Consider the following 13205-nt stretch of genomic DNA (forward strand, 5'->3'; position numbering starts at 1 on the left):
ATATATGTATGGCTTTTGTTTTTCTTGTAGGTTGGGAGAATTGCAAAGGCTTCAGAGCCTAGTCCATTGGCTAAGCTGCCTCTGAAATGCTGGTTCTCCCCTTCAGAGTGTCCAATCCTCATTCAAGATTGACCTGGGATATAAAGAGTGTTCTGGTCCTGCCTCTCTTTCTAACCCACTCCCTTGCTCTGATACTTTATTTTTGTTCAGTGAGTCTTTCCTTCTGTTTTCCTTCCCGTATCTGGTTTCCTTTACCACTCCCACATGCATTTTGAGCCTCCCTCCATCACTGCTGCCACTAGATGGATCTCCTATGCTCTGTAGCCATTTCTTTAAAAGCCAGTCTCTCCTACCGTACTGTGAGAATTCCAAACTACAATCACTTTTGTGTCTTGGTGCCTCTAGATCCTAGGGAAGGGCCTGATAACTAAGAAGTTCTCAATAAATGCCTACTGAAAAAAGAATTTCTTAGTGTGCTGCCTCTAGTCTCTCTTCTCATACTTCTCCAGCAAAGCATGGTGTTAAAATTATTCAAGTAGGTATCATGGTATTGCTCAGTGGTAGAATGCTTGTTTATTTTGTACGAAAACTTCAGTTCAATCCTCAGCACCACAAAAAGATAAAGAAGTTCTAAAAAATAGAGTTCTTGTCTAATAGTCAAAATACTCATTGGTATTTTATTGTTTTAGTATAAGGTGCAGCTATTATAGATACATGAGCTAGGCAGAAATACCATAGGCAGTTAGATAGAGCTAGGTTCTTGAGAGGCCCAGGACAAAGGTGAAACAAATCACAATTGCAGCAGAGATACATGAGCTGAAAACCAGGCCTCAAGATAAACAGGATGACCAGTCCTACATATTTCCTCAGAGAACAAACAACAGGCCTAATGAAGTGTAGATAGACATCATCTACCCCAGTGGGTGACTGGAGACCTCTGGACCTACCACTTTCTAGGAGAATCTTTGTTCTTTCCATCCATGCTTGTTACGTGGCTTGTTTTCCAGTTGGACCCCTACTGCCTAAGTGACTACACTTGTAACCTTATTGGATGCTCATGGCTGTGGCCCATGTTGTACCCAAGTGGATTTCACGCTGTAAAACTCCTCTGTAAAGCAGGGTTTCCCAGGCTACCAACTTGCGTCCCCTCCTGCCCCTCAGGAGCTTTCCTATCAATAAATATCTTCCTACTTTTAACTTCCATTGTCCCTAGGACTCATTTCTCTATTTATAGAGAAAAAGAACTTGGGTCATCATACAGTTAAAAGGTTGGGAGATATAATATTTCACTTTTTATCTCCAGTATTATTTTTTGTAACACAGCCTCTGAAAGATATTCAAAAATCTTTCCAAACCTGCATGATTCTCTAAAATAGTTACCAAGTAACTATCCCAGAAAACTTACTATTAAGTCCAATAGTACTCTTTCCTTTCTTACTTATAACAGCATCTCAACTCTGCTTTGCTCATGATATTTACTTCAATTTAAATGGTTTTATATTATTTTTCAAACCCCATAGATACATACAAAATAAGAGAGATGGAGCACTCTGCAAATCTTCCCATCTTCCAGACATTGTCACTAGCAGATGACATATACTTATAACAATGAAAGTTTCCACTGTGCACTAATGGAACTTAATTCTGATGAAGAAGCAAATGTGTATATTCTTACAAAGACTGAAGTGCAGACATAAAGTACTCTGGAGCTCGAGGGATACACACTTGAAGTAGTTAAATAGAACATTGTTGGGAAGTGTACCTTAGGGAAGCTGTAATAGCGGAATTGTGTTTCAGAAATTAGAAAGAAGATAGCTAGAAAAATTAATGAAGTATGAATATTGTAAGTAAATAGAGCAAGTAACCTCAAACTTTGGTTATTCTAAGTGAAAGGCACAAGTGTGACAGTATACAAAATTCCCAGAACAATGTGCCTGACTTAGAACACCCTTAGAATCAAAGCTCTACTTATCATGGATAGTCTACTTGCTGCCTTATATGAAAGCCTTTAATACTCCTTTTTGTTGTAGCTCAGACTGAACCCAGGGTCTTTACATTGATCTACATCTCTAGCTCCAATTTATTTCTTATTTTGTGATATCACTAATTTGCTAAATTGCCCTGGGTGGGTTCAAACTTCTAATACTCCTACTTCAGTCACTCAGAATGCAGGAATTACAGGAATGAGCTACCATACGGGTTCTGTTAACAGTCTTATTTTTATTATTATACAGATGTAAGATCTATGCTTGTTTCATTTTTTATCCCTAACAAAGGCTAAAAATTGCCCTCCATTTACATAGAGCATAACTGATGTACATTTGTTAAATGGAAACTTTTTAAGATTCAAATGCCATGAATTTTCACTCAGGAATATTGAGCATTTGAACCTTTAGTATATTATTAATTACTTTGAATAATACCTTTCCAATACGCTCTCTTACTTTTAGGATATCTACAAGAAAAAGTTAGGAAGCCATTTAAATCTACGTGATTTTATCAAGGCTCTGATAACCATAATGTCATCTTCTTCTGATGTTATCTTATTTAGTGACAGTAAAGCAAGTATTAACTCATTGTGTGATAATTGTACCTTTCTTTCTCAGGCCACATATAACATTTGTGGAGCCTGCAAGAAGAGGACAAAAGAAAGGACAATATACCATAAATCTCTGTGTTAAAAATTATAAATCAAGCTAAGAAACTGTTAAGGAAAATATTCCATGTTCAAAGCTTGAGAAGGTATCTTTCTATAGTGTTCACCTGGAAGAACAGATTCAATTTATAAAGTCTGAGACTCTGTACTTCCAGCTTAGAAGGCAGTAACGCAGGAAAAACTATCCCCATGTAGCAGCTAGAGGTCCTCTCCTCTCATTTTCTCCACACTTTGTAAACTCCTCCAGTGGAAGAACTTGTATTCATGTAGACAGCAATATAAACATAAAAATTTTATCACACCTCCCACTAACGTGTTGCTTGGTTACCCATGGAACATAGGAATGTACACATTTGAGGTAGGTTTTTGCCCAGCATAATTGACCCATGAGGAAGTCCCCACAACCCTGGAAGTGGACTAAGGGACATTTGAGAAAAAAAAAAAGTGAGAAATGAGTGCCGAGATGGAAGTGTGCTAGTCATCCTGCTGGAAATCATGTCAGAGAAGTTAGGTCAGATACCCGTTTTCAGGGCTTAAAAACAGTATTTAATTTTCTAAACATCTCGTCTCAATATACTCTTTTAATCCCGTGAAGATATAACCACTATCGAATGCATTTAATAGCTTCATGTATATTTTCATGGAAATCAATATTTCATACTCTGAGAAAGGTACAATTAATGAAGTACATGGAATAACCATATATCGAAGATGTGAATATTTTGTGAGGAGCTCAGGTGTGCAAATATTCAAACCAGTGATCATAATCACATGTGAAACAGATTTATGATAATGAGTGAGCCAGGGAATAATGAAACAAAGGAGTGTATAAATTGTTAAACAATGTGATAGTATGAAAAATTTAAGCTAAAAATATCTGGTTGCAGAAAACTCATTAGGAGGTTAGCTGACAATGAGAATCAATCTGTCAAGAATATTTACTTTCTCCTGAAACATGTGAGAAGATTGGAGTTTCCATCTGATAAGGGGAAATCCTTTGCTAGAAAGACTTGCTCACATTTCTTTTCATTTAGTTCAAAAAGACTTAGTCAAACAGAATTTGGGAGACATCCGCTGAAATTATCATTTGAACTACAAGATTATAAGCTTCTACTAATTTATGATGGCATTATATTGGTCATCTTCCAGGTAGTCAATTGCTGGACAGTTCTGTGGTTCTCAGACGTCAGCTAATAGCAGAATGACCTAGGAAGTTTGTGAACACAAAAGACTGTATCACACTCCACAGCTTCTTTTTCTGGAAGAAGATTCAGAAGTATTTTTTAATAAGTTCCTACGTATTATTATTTGGAAATGACTTGGCCCTAACAGTTTCATGTGCTGATATTGGTCTCCAATACAATCGTATTGAGATGTGGTGGGACCTTTAAAAGATGGAACCTTGAAGTGTGGAGACAATACACTCATGAGTGGAGATCTTTTTGCAGATACCATGTTATCTATTTAAAGATTGGATTAGATTTTTGGGGAGTAAGTTAAGGCTCATGAGGTTTGATTAGTTACCACAAGGGTTAAGTTGAGATAAAAGCAGCCTCTCACGTTTCTCTCCCCCACACACATTTCTCTTTCATGTGCTCTTTTCCTTTTGTGTTGTAATGCATCATGAAGCTCCTACCAGAAATGGATTGACACCAGTGCCATGCTTTTGGAGTTGCCCCTTGCGTATTATAAGCCAAAGCCTCTTTCTTTATACCTTACAATGAAAGGTCATCTTTCACATTGATAACTATAAAATTGTAATCTATTTTTTGAAATATGAATTAATGAATGTTAATTTTTTGAAATAATAGAGCTACAAAATGTTCACTGGATATTTGCCAGTGGAAATTGGGAATAATAGAAAAACCACTGAATTTGAATCGAAGCTTCAGTTAAAAAATGCAGCACTCATCATATATATCAATGTGGATCAGGCATTAAATTTCCACTATGAGGAATAATTATCAACCCAAAATCAGGACAGAATATGTAATATGATTGCAGTGAACGCTAAATTGGACCACATATGAAAGTGCTGTTAGATATGTTTGTTGCACAACAGTTATAGGCTCGCTCTCTATGTGACTTCTTCCATACATCAAATGTAAAGGTGCATCTCTCACTAGCTGATTTACTTCTGATCTGAGTAGCATTCAATCACTCAAGCCTAAATCATTGCAGAGCCTCTTCAGTCATTAAGATAACTGATGTGAATGAAGTTGTTTTCGTGCTAGTTGTTGTTTTCATTTTAAAAATCAATTAAGATCAATTATGTAGTCATCTAAGTGATTTTTTGACAACTTAGAATTTCTTTAAGTAAAATAATTGCTTCAGCTGTGTTTTTGGTCAATCCTACATAAACTTCAACATCATTTGAATGATGCTTTTAAATGATGGGTTTATACTGTAGATGATTGAATTAAAACAGAAAGCAAGAAAAGGTTTTTGCTATATTTATCAATGTGTGTCCTAGGAAAATAAAAGAGGGATTTTATGTTAGCAAGCATACTTCAGAAATATAAAAAATCATTATAGGAAACAAACAGAAACCTTTCAAGGGCAGGGGAAATATATTATGGGGTAGACAACAATTAAGATCAAGCAAAGTCACAAACAAGCCTATGAATTGATTAGAACTATTAACTGTGACAAGAATATGAAGGGATTAGTGAGCTGGAATTCAAAATGAGGCCTGTGAAATTTACTTAAATATAATGAAATTTTTGTCCTGTGTGACATTCATGGTGATTATCAAATATGTGAGAGTCTGACTTCAGATAAAATTATGGCACAAATGACTTTGGCTTCTTATGCTTTTCTTACAGAAACACATACCCATTTGTGCCATTCTTCAAATCTTCTGTGTCTTAAAAAGATTTCTGGCATCTCAGGTAGCTCAATTACTTCTGTTATAATCTGAAAATATACCTTTCTCTCCTCCCCACTTTTGGTCGAGCTACTTATCTATTTTTTTTATCTGTTATGAAGAATTTTTTAAAAATACAAATCTAATGAGGTAAACATAATGGGCATTCAGGTATCCATCCACTCCCAGTCCTAAAAAACTACCAACCCTTGGCAAATTCTGCCCTATCTATACCCAATCTACTTCTCCTTTCCATTGTGAAGTCTTCAGTTTGTATAGTTAAAAGATATACTTCTTACTTGTAGCACTGGTGACTGAACACAAGACCTTTGCACTGGGCTACATCTTCAGATCATTTTTCTTTTGTATATTGAGAAGGGGTCTTTCTATGTTGCTAAGTTTTCCTGGCTTAGCTTGAATTGTGGTCCTCCTGCCTCAGCTTCTCAGATTGCTGGCATTTTTGTTGTGTGCCATCATATGTGGCTAAAATATATACTTTGCTGAAAATCCTAATTACAATATTTTTGCACTTGAAATTTGTTGTCATTGAATACCCAGGTAATGTTCAAAGTTACTGCTGATGCACACCTAATATTTTGGGCTTCCATTTAATAAAGATCTAAATAATACCTGCATATTATAATAATACATATGCATTTCTCCTTTAATCTATATATTTAGTTTTATATTTTTTCCTCATTTCCCTTACCATTGAAAAATAAAAGTTAAATACTTCCTTTATGCCAGGTCTTGTGGGTGACTAATCCTTCTGGGTTCTGTGGCTCTTACTCCTTACAAGTCTCTGTAAATTGAACACTAATTCTCCAGTTTTTTCTTGTCTAGCATTGTTTCAAATATAGAGGTGTCTGAGTACAAATTCTGCATCCTTTATATAATACCATAAGCCTTCACCTTTTGTTCCAAAGGCACACAAATATACCAACACACATATTTTTAGGGCACAGTTCCCTGGTCATGTAATGTTCTCTTACATTCTTTTCAGTAGACAATAAGGAAGCTAGTGCATTTCTTAAGACAAACGAATCCCTGTCAAGAGCTTTAATGAGAATTTAGAAGTGGACTCGTGCTTACACAGGACCATTATGGATTAATTAATAACAAGTCAAGTCAAACTTACCTCATTTCATAATTTTGACAGGGTTCATTTTTCACTGTAATGGTAAGTAGAAGAACACAGAAAAACAATGTATGAACTTCATTATAGGATTTTATAAAACTTCTCAAAATATATATGTTTAGCGATGGAGGCACACGTGTTGTATATTAGTAAAACCATTAATTTAAAAAGTGAAGTTAATTAAAAACAATTTGAAAGACCAATACTAAATGTAAAGTCAGTGCCAGATATTCATCCAGATTTTAGAAACTGAAAAACAGTAAGAGAATGGGGCATGACAAAGTTTTAATAAAGAGGGCATGATTGATAGAAGACCCAGACCAAAAACTTCTTATCTATTGTGATATGGGCATTGACTGCCTTCTTATAGTATCCTATATATGTTTATACTTGGGGGCTTCCTGACTCACAATATCATACATAAACTGTTCAGGGCTTCCTTAGCTTCATGGAGAAGGCATTTTAAGTCCGAAATATCTTCAAGAGATAGGGATCTAAAGACTTATATATAAGAAGTCATTTTAAGTATGAATATATTATATAGTATATCATGTAATATATTTTATAACATATCATATATCACAGCAGTGTGACAGAGTAAATAGGGAAATCAGATATAATTTGTATTACCAGTTTATGTCCCAAATCTGCCACTCACTATCTGTGAGACCTCTTTTTTAGTATCCTAACCTGTGAAATGGGGATAATAATATAAATACTTAACTCAGATGGCTGTGAGAAGAAGGTTCCAATAATTAATAGGAGAAAGCTCCTTAAAACGATGTTAGTACACAATAAATACTGCATACATATAGGCTGTGATTATTACTGTTGTCTATTAAAATAGAATATGGGTATATATTTATGTTGGGAGATAATTTTCCATGGGTCTGATATGTCTCCACGTACATTTCAAGAAGAGGTAATTGTTTAGGATTATGTAGTTTTTCTAAAATATTTTCAGAGTGAACGACATTGAAAAATAATGTCTCTTTCTCAAGCAAAGGCTAGAGAGATTTACTACCCATTATAAAAGACTTGGTTAGTCTAAGCCAAAGATTACTCCCCTCTAAGGCAACCTACCTTATGCATAAGTGTTGCTTGTTCCTTTTAATACTGCTCTCTGGGAATTGGAAGTAAAGGAACCTCTACAAATGCTGATACTCTGGCTGCTGCTGTTCTTGAATATAATAGCTCATACTCTGAATTTGATCCAGGATTTTTAAATCTTCTATTAGCATCTATGACACCATGACAGGCCAACTTACTAGCTTTCAGACTGAGGAAAATCCCAAACCCTTAAAGGTACTTACTAGTTTCTAAAATTGAATCTTGGTTTACCAGGTTCAAATTCTAATTTCAATACAATCTTTAGATCATGTACAACTGTAGACAATTTGTATAAACCTTATTCTAGTCTTAATGATTCAAGGTGAATGAAACTATAATGCAATTAAGAGTTTAATTTAACAAGATTCTCAAAAGACTTTCAGTTCAGATTTTAGTACAGTTATTGCTAATTAGGTCTAGTTCTTAAAATGGTTTGAATAATCTAGGGAAAGGAATTACTGTCATATGAAATAGATAGGTCAATTATATTAATCTGAAATCCAGAATAAAAACATAAGAAAAATTTGTTTTCTATTTATACAACAATTAAGGCATATTTATTTCTTTTCTCGTTACTGAGGCATCTTATAATAATATCATAGCTATAATAATGCAAGCACAGTTAGTACATAAAAAGTAGTTGATATTAATTTTAAATTGAGGTGAGAATGGAAAAACCCGAAACATATATGATAATGTGAACTCTATTTTGTTATCATATAATGAAAGTTGAAGAATTAAATTTTGTAAGCCTTACTCGATCTCATAGATTTGAATATGACTCTGGTATTAAAAAGGCTGAAAAAGCTGTATGCTTGATTCAATAGTTCTTGGCATCTTTGAATTCTTTTTTGGGGGGATGTTGAGACAGGGCATCATTATGTGCTCCAGGCAGGCCTTGAACTCCTGATGATGCTCCTGCCTCAGCCTCCTGAGGACTGTGATTACAGGCATGTCACTATGCCTGGCAGGCATCTTTGAATTTTTGACTGATTAATTCTGATAATTCCAACAAATTACAAGTAAAGCTAATCAGCTGAGACTAGACAATAATATAGGATATAAATTGGATATTTTTCTCAATAGCTGAATATTCACTTTTATAAACAGGCAATTATTAAAAATTTAATTTGAATTGGATTTATTATTTTCATGTTATATCAATAATCAGAAATATTTACCATGGAGAAAGTAAAGGCAACACTTTCTATAAATAAGTATATAATAGTGAAATAACAATAAAATTATGAGAGTTAATGAAAATATTAAGTCAGTGTACGATGCCTCAGTTCGCAGACATACATTGCTGTATGATTTTGGAAAAGATGGTTGTATTTGTGTGTGTGTGGGAAAGATAGTCATGATTGTGCTTTTCACCCAATGCAGTTTTCAAACAAAAACAAAATTTTGCCAAATGCTTCTGTCTGCAAACCAAACTGTTTGCTAACAAAAGCAGTCATGAACCAAGATATCACTGTATATGAACTAGACAATATATGAAGAAAATTTTAAGACAGCAGTTTTATATTTTTAGTTTACATAATAAAGACAGAATGATGATAACTAAATTATAAAATAATATTTTAACTTACAGGGATATTTTGGCCAACTAGCACTTATAAAATAAAATTAAATTTATAAACTATAATTAGCGCTTAACTATTTCATTTCATTAAGGCTATGAATCATTCAATAGAGAAGTCCTATTTGTGAAATCTTCAAATTTTCAGATCATGGCTTAAAATAGTGAAATTATCATGTCTTCCTCAAAATTCATGTTGGAACTTCCCAGTGTAAGAATATGAAGAGGTATGGCCTCTGGAAAGTGATTAAATAATGAGGGCACTTGTTATAGTTTTGATGTTTGTCCCCACAAAGGCTCACTTTTTGGAGGCTTGGTTCCTGGGGTGGTGTTATTGGGAGATGGTAGAAAATTTAAGAGGTGAGGCCTAATGTGAAGGCCTTAGTTAATTGAAGGTACTGCACTCAAAAGGAAATACTGGTCTCCTGGAGTGAGTTCTTATGTGAAAAGTTGCTATAAAAGCCTGAGCCTGAACCTCGTGTTACTCTGTTTCTTCCATCACCATTCATCCTATCTGAGCTCCTTCACCACCATGGAGTCACGTATTAATGCATGAGGCTCTTGTAGACATCTAGGCATAAACCATAACATGGGTGCATACAGAAAGTTCATATTGAGAGTGGGAATACTGTAACTATAACTAAAATTGGGGAGTTAGATTTGAAGGTGAGTTTGTGGCAGAAGAGGAGAGAATGCAGGAGCAGGCTAGGAAAAACCTAAAATATGTGCTATAAACTGAGTAGTACAGGCATTTCTGGTGTGGGCTGAGAAGGTGGGACATAATTTGTTTCAAAAGAAAATGAGAATTCTATTGGAAATTGGATAAAGGCAATCCTTTTAAACCATGACAAACAACTTGGCTACTTTGTGTGCGTACTGTAAGAATTTGTAGAAGGCCAAAGTTAAGAGTGATGAAGTAATTTATTAAGTAGAGAAAATTTCAAAACAACAACAACAATATAAAAATTTTCAGGTTGTAGTTTGTGTATTATTGGCTGCTTATGGAAAGAGTCACAGTGAGGTTTAAGAATAAAATAAAGTAGAATGGAAAGATGAAAAATTCATCTTGGCCAGGGGTCCCATTGGTTGTTGGTAGTGTTATTTTATATGATTCAAGATTTTCTGTCTATTGTTCAATCAATTGTTCAGAGAGGGGTTTGAAGTTTTCAAGTATAATTGTTAATTTGCTTATTTTTAATGTTCTATTGATATTGGGTTTTGTTTCATATATTTTCATGTATTTGGTGCTCCTTATAATGTATGGTATTTAGCATTGCTGTATCTTCTTGGAAAAGTTACACCTCTATCATTATGTAAAAATCCTGTTTTTCAGTCATTTTGATTGCTTGGAAATCTACTATATTTGATATTAATATATTCACTGCTAATTTCTTCTGAGTAATATTTTCATGGTTTATCATTTTTTCTCATTTTTTGACCTAATATTTAATTTTATATATTGTTTGTTTCTTGTATACAACACTTTGTTAGGTCATATATTTTTATAACATCTATTAATTAGTATCATTAAAATTATGTTTTTAAATCATTTTTATTTAATGTAGCTATAGATATGTTAATCAACTACTTTTTTTTTTTTTTATGAGACAGCATCTCACTATGTAGTTGAGACTGACCTGGAACTCACTATGTAGCCCAGGCTGCTCTCGAACTCATAGAGATCCTCCTGTCTCAGCCTCCGGAATGCTGGGATTACAGGTGTGTGCCACCACGCCAGGCCTATTTTTTGTTTTATGCGTTTTTTCTCTCTAATTTATTGGGTTTTATTTTTTTCCGGCTTCCTGTGAGGTAAGTAAACATTTTTTTTAGAATTCCATTTTGATTTATCTTTTAGTTTATCTCCTTTTGTAACCTTTTAGCGGATTACTCTAGCCACTGAAATGTATATTTGATAGATATGTAGATCGCGCCCAGCTGATCACTATCCAATGTCTGTACAAATCAAAATGTTACAACTCATAAATATGTATAAAATAAATAATAAAATTTAAAAGGTAAACACACAAAAATATATACATATAAAATATACACACAGGCTGGGGATTTAGCTCAGTGGTTCCACAGCCTACCTCACAAGCACAAGTGCCTGAGTTCAATCCCTGGTACCAAAATAAAATATACACATATACATACACATATACATATATACATAATATCTCAGTCTGATAAGTCAACTATTTACCAATTCAAGTGAAGTGTAGTAGTGTTTCTTTATTCCACTCTACCCTTCCCTATTTATACAAGTTTTTAAAATATTATCTGCATATACTGAGTATCACATATGCCAGGTTTGTAATTTTTGCATCAACCGTCAACCAATTTAAACAAACTAAAGATATATTTTGTTTACACAAGAATTGTTCATCATACTTGTCAATTTGCCTACATTTTGGAGTGCCATGTATTTGTTTAAACATTCTGATGATTCTGAATGAGCTTAACATTTAAGTCAACGATTTGAAGGCCTGAATAGAACTAAAAGCTGACCTTCCCTTAAAGAAGAGGGAATTCCTCCTGCCTGATTGCCTTTGAACTGGGTCTTAATTTTTTTTCCATAAAGACAAAACTGAAATATGGATTCTTCCCTGTTCTCCAGCCTGTCAACTTTCTGACTAGAATTAAACTGGCTCTCCTGATTTCTACCTTGGCAACTGAAGATCTGGGGACTTGTCAAATAAAAAGTTTGTATGAGTCAACTTGTATGCTCCTTAGAATTGCTCTCTCTCTCTCTCTCTGTCTCTCTGTCTCTCTCTCTCTCTCTCTCTCTCTCTCTCTCTCACACACACACACACACACACACTTAGGTAGTATTAGTTGTGATCCTCTGGACAACCCTGACTTATAAAACCCAAATTTTGCCTTTTCTTTTGTGTCTTCTTCCCCCCCCCACGTTAGGATTTCTTCTTTTATCGTTTCCTTCTTTGTAAAAACCTCCTGTTAGCCACTTTTCAGAGTAAATTTGCTGGTGACAAATTTCCTCAGCTTTCTTTTTTTTCTAGGATGTTTGAATCCCCCCTTCATTTCTGAGTAATGCCTTTACTGAATTTAAAATTCTGGGTCAACTTTTCTTTCAGCCCTTAAATGTATTTTGCCATTTGCTTCTATTCTTCATAATTTCTAAAGAGAAATCTGCTGTCATTCTAATAGATAGTCCTACAAAATAAGTCATGTATTATTTCTCTCTGTCTAATTCCTTGCCTCTAGATAATATAATTTTAACTACTATATAGGTTGATGCATATTTTATTGGATTTATTTTATTGTACATTGTTCAGCTTCATTAACTTTTAGATTACAATGTTTAGTAAATTTTGGAAATATTCACCTCTTAAATATTTTACTACTCTTTCAGCATCATGTTTATCTTCATATCCTTCTGAGATGCTATTGACACAATTGTTAGATTTTTTTGTTATACTTCCACATATCTCTGAGGATTTGTTCATTTTTTTCAACATTATTCTTCCCTATTATCCTTTTCATCAAGTTCACTGATTCTTTCCTCTATTTGTTCTATTCTCATGTTGAGTCTTTTCACTGAATCGCTTGTGTGTGGGCCGGTGTAAGGGAATATTTAGGCTTATAGAGAGTTTTGAAGAAAATTATATCTTTCCCATATAATTCCTACTCCTATATACACTAGGCCTCCCTCACTATCATCATCTCACACTGGATTGGTGGAGGGGAGTCGGTTGCTACAATTGATGAACCTACGTTGGCACAGATTATCACTCAACATACAGAGTTTACCTTGGGCTTCATTCTTGGTTTTGTGTATTTTGTGGGCTTTAACAAGTGTTTAATAATCGACCCACAATATAGAATCATGTAT

Source organism: Fukomys damarensis, unplaced genomic scaffold (assembly GCF_012274545.1).
Source record: "Fukomys damarensis isolate Sample0158 unplaced genomic scaffold, DMR_v1.0_HiC HiC_scaffold_39, whole genome shotgun sequence".
Taxonomy (NCBI): domain Eukaryota; kingdom Metazoa; phylum Chordata; class Mammalia; order Rodentia; family Bathyergidae; genus Fukomys; species Fukomys damarensis.